This window comes from Eurytemora carolleeae, unplaced genomic scaffold, assembly GCF_000591075.1.
Source record: "Eurytemora carolleeae unplaced genomic scaffold, Eaff_2.0 scaffold1749, whole genome shotgun sequence".
Lineage (NCBI taxonomy): Eukaryota > Metazoa > Arthropoda > Copepoda > Calanoida > Temoridae > Eurytemora > Eurytemora carolleeae.
The window spans coordinates 1-4,036 of record NW_019397714.1 but is presented as its reverse complement, the minus strand read 5'-3'; positions in this window follow the sequence as shown (position 1 = coordinate 4,036).

Here is a 4,036-nt window from a genome sequence, read left to right as displayed (position 1 = left end):
CCCCCCCCCCCCCATTCACTCGACTGTATCATGGACATCTTTAAATTTTGACATTTAAGAACAGCAAAACAAAATTTTCTTTTGCGCTTCAGTATTTTATATCCATAATAGAAATTCTAACTATACTCGTTTTAAACTGAAAGAAAATCAGTTATTCTTATTTCATAATTTACCCTCACACAAAAAAACCTGGAAATATGTTACTTCTTAGACATGCATTTAAGGTTACAAAAAGCTGACGACCTAAGAAAATGAATATATGATATAGAACAATATCAAGGAATAATAATTATAACATGAATTATATCAGACCCTTAGGACTAATTAGCAGGCTATAATAAGAGAAGATAAAGGGTTGGCAACTTACTTGTAGAGTGACTACAGGAAAACTATAAATTATGGGCAGACGAAAGCAAGTCATTAAAGTTCTTCCAAGAACTAAACTTACTGCTTAGGATTTTACAGACAGACAGACTATATAGTTGAAAACAAGGATTAGTAAAAGCATGGTGGACTAGGGTCAATTTGAATTCTAGCTGGACCGACCCCTGGACAATGTTTGATTACTTAATCTCACTAACAATCCATTTTAGGGATTAATGTTTGATTACTTAATCTCACTAACAATCCATCTTAGGGGTCAATGTTTGATTACTTAATCTCACTAACAATCCATCTTAGGGATTAATGTTTGATTAATTAATCTCACTAACAATCCATCTAAAGGATTAATGTTTGATTAATTAATCTCACTAACAATCCATCTTAAGGATTAATGTTTGATTAATTAATCACAGTATCTATTGTTAATTAATAATCCCTGCATTTGAATACAAAGAGAGAGAGTAATTTCACAGGCCGCACATCTGAGTTGTTCATACATATCTTTTTCCCCTTAGAGTAAAACTATTATTTTTTATCTTAATAAATTCAGTTTTTTTTAAACAGATCTTTGTAGTTAATGTAAAATGAATGACTATAATGAAGGATATCAAATAATGTGAAAGCTGAAAGGTATGAAATGAAGCCTTTATTTGATGGAGTTTGAAAATGCCAGAAATGAGTGGAAAATGCAAATCAAACCCAATTATAACCATTAATTTAATATACATCTTGATATTTTTCTAGGGGGCGGGGGTAAAAATATTTCTAGGGGGGGGGAAGTTTCGGCGAGCTTCGCGCGCCTAATTCAAAAATGTTACCCCCCTTCCCTACAGAATCCTTATTTACGCCCCTGATGCAGAGGTACTTCCACTTGTAATATGGTTATTGGGATTGGGATATAATGGCCTGAAGGCTAATAAAATAATTTTGAAACAGTTCTAAGGAATATAAGGAATTCAACTAAATTTATAAGAGCACTCCAAGATATAAGACAGTGTTGAAACTAGAATCTAGATTATTTAATGTAAAAACTAATATTTTCTTAATGAAAAAGTAGAAATTAATAAAAAATATTATTTATATGGTTAAATTAATTATGAAGAAAGAGATTGATGCCCAGTAAAATCAATATTATAGTGACATCTAGTGGAATTTTTCTTAACTATATTTGTCCCATTTCTTTATTGTCTTCTCATGGTTCATATTATCATAAAATTAAAAAACTGCTTTATAGATATTTTTTTACCATAGACAATAATTAACAAAGCTTAAATGTCATAATTATCTTGTCAATATTCAAAATCTTTCATGAGGATTAATTTAGTTAATAAATTTCATTAACAATATTTAAAATTAAATATAAAAGAGAGAAACTAATTTAACAGACCTTCTCTCTGTTTCAAGTTATTAAACTTTTCATTATTTGGCATGCAATGCATTTTTATATGTATTTATACAGTGGTAGACAATTAAATCAATACAATTGAAATCTAAAGTCGTCTTCTTCTATTAATAAACTCGCAAACCACTGTTTATAAAGATATAAATAGATAAATGTTCATTTTCAAATTTTGAATTCTCATTTGACTGCAAATGCAAATTTTTTTATTTCTATGAAAACACCCCCTGAGTAATAAATCCCGATCATTTTCTAGCTGGTCACTTATTGTCCCCTGGGTGTCCATTGAAAATTAAAATCATTAAGTTCAACCTGCAATGAATATGTTTAAAGGATCCTCCATTAATAGAGTATCATGTCTGATTCACAGCGGTACACTTAAAAGCAATTTGTTCGATCTGATGTACGAAATATATATCGACTATTGCTTTTGTTTTTGAAAAGCAATGGACAAATTATCATATTTAAATTCTTACTAAGCTAAAATTTTCTGTACATTATTGTTTAGATTAAAGTTTCAAGGGTTCTGCTGTTAATTTGGCGTGCTAATCTTTTTTCTTAATTGGAGAGTCTCTTTCTCCTAACCTATTAATTAACTCTGAATTTGGAAAGATAATTATGATTTTTACAATTATTGGCAAATGAAAGACTGTAAGGCTAAATATAATAATTGTAACAAAAGCCCAGGGACAGAAGGTATAACTTATCATAACAGGACAGAGGAATTCAACTAAAAATATAAAATCACTCCAAGATATAAGACAGATTAAAAACTAGAATCTAGATTATTTAATGTAAATACTAATATTTTCTTAATGAGTATGTAAAAACTAATGAAAAAAATATTTATATGGTTAAATTAATTATAAAGAAAAATATTTATGCCCAGTAAAATCAATATTATAGTGATATCTATTGGAATCTTTCTAAACTATATTTGTCCCATTTCTGTATTGTCTGAGGCCGACCAAAGAGAGAGGAGGGAGGGGGGGGGTAATACGAGATCGGAAGAAGTGATCAGATTAGAAGAGAGGGGATGGAGGGGAGGGACAGTAATCCTCTTGTGCCACGGGTAAAAGTGACCAGTTATTAGACCCCAAGGTAAGGGGGCGGGTTTAAAATATGAGGGGAGGGGGGGGGGGTCTCTTTATAATCATATTTTCAGAAATTTGAAAAAACTGCTTTATAGATAAATAGATAGAAGTAACTGCAGTTCCTCAAAATCAGAATAAATAGAAAAGATTCAAATGTTAGTTCTGCATCGGTTATAGAACAACAATCTAAATGCAAACATTGTATTTTTATTAACTTTCAATTAATTTTTATTCGTTTGAAGAAAATTCAATAAAGTATAAAATATATATTTGATTTGAGTTTGTTTTTATTGTTTCATTTTACAATTATAATTTTAAAAAATGATGACCCTCAACTTTTCATTTTTGAGTTAAAAGGGTCGACTAGACCAAAATATATTTTCAAAAAAATGGTTAAATACTTGATTTAATTTATTGTGGTTTAAACCGACATAAAACCACATTTTAAATAAAATATATGCAAACATGTGAAGAATTTGATGTAGTATACGCTACATTATTATCATATGCATAACATATACATGTAAATAGGGATGTTAACGTTTTCATTTTTTTGAAAAACGATCGTTTTTTTTCGTTTTCCAATAGTTTTTTGTTTCGTTTTCTGATCGTTAAAAAAACTAACGTTTTTTAAAGTTTTTAAAACGATTGTTCTTAAAATGATCAGAAAACGAAAAAAACGATCGTTTAATGATCGTTTTCAAAAACGATTAACAACCCTACATGTAAATATACACATACCAATCAAGGGGGGCTGCTGTCAGGTGCGTTGACAGAGGGGGGTAATAAATGACCTTGCACCCATCTGTGATTGGGTGTTTTCCTCCTTAAAAAGTTTTAAAAGTTTTAGCACCATTTATTTTCAATTTTACGAAAGCATTTATTTTCCTTCTATAAAAAACCTCCCCCCCCACCTACTTGATAAACAATTATTGCTATAATATTACATATGAAGGAAATTTAATCAAGGCAATCACTCGTATTACTAATATTCAACGACTCGGTTTTTCTTACAATTTTATTATTTACAAAGATACAAAAACTAAAAAGATGATACTTTACGAATCAAATATTATGAATTGAAGTTATTTCAGAGTGAAGGGGAATCTTCAAGGGAACCTCAGTTTAAGGGAGCTGACGATCAACTAACTCTTTTCCC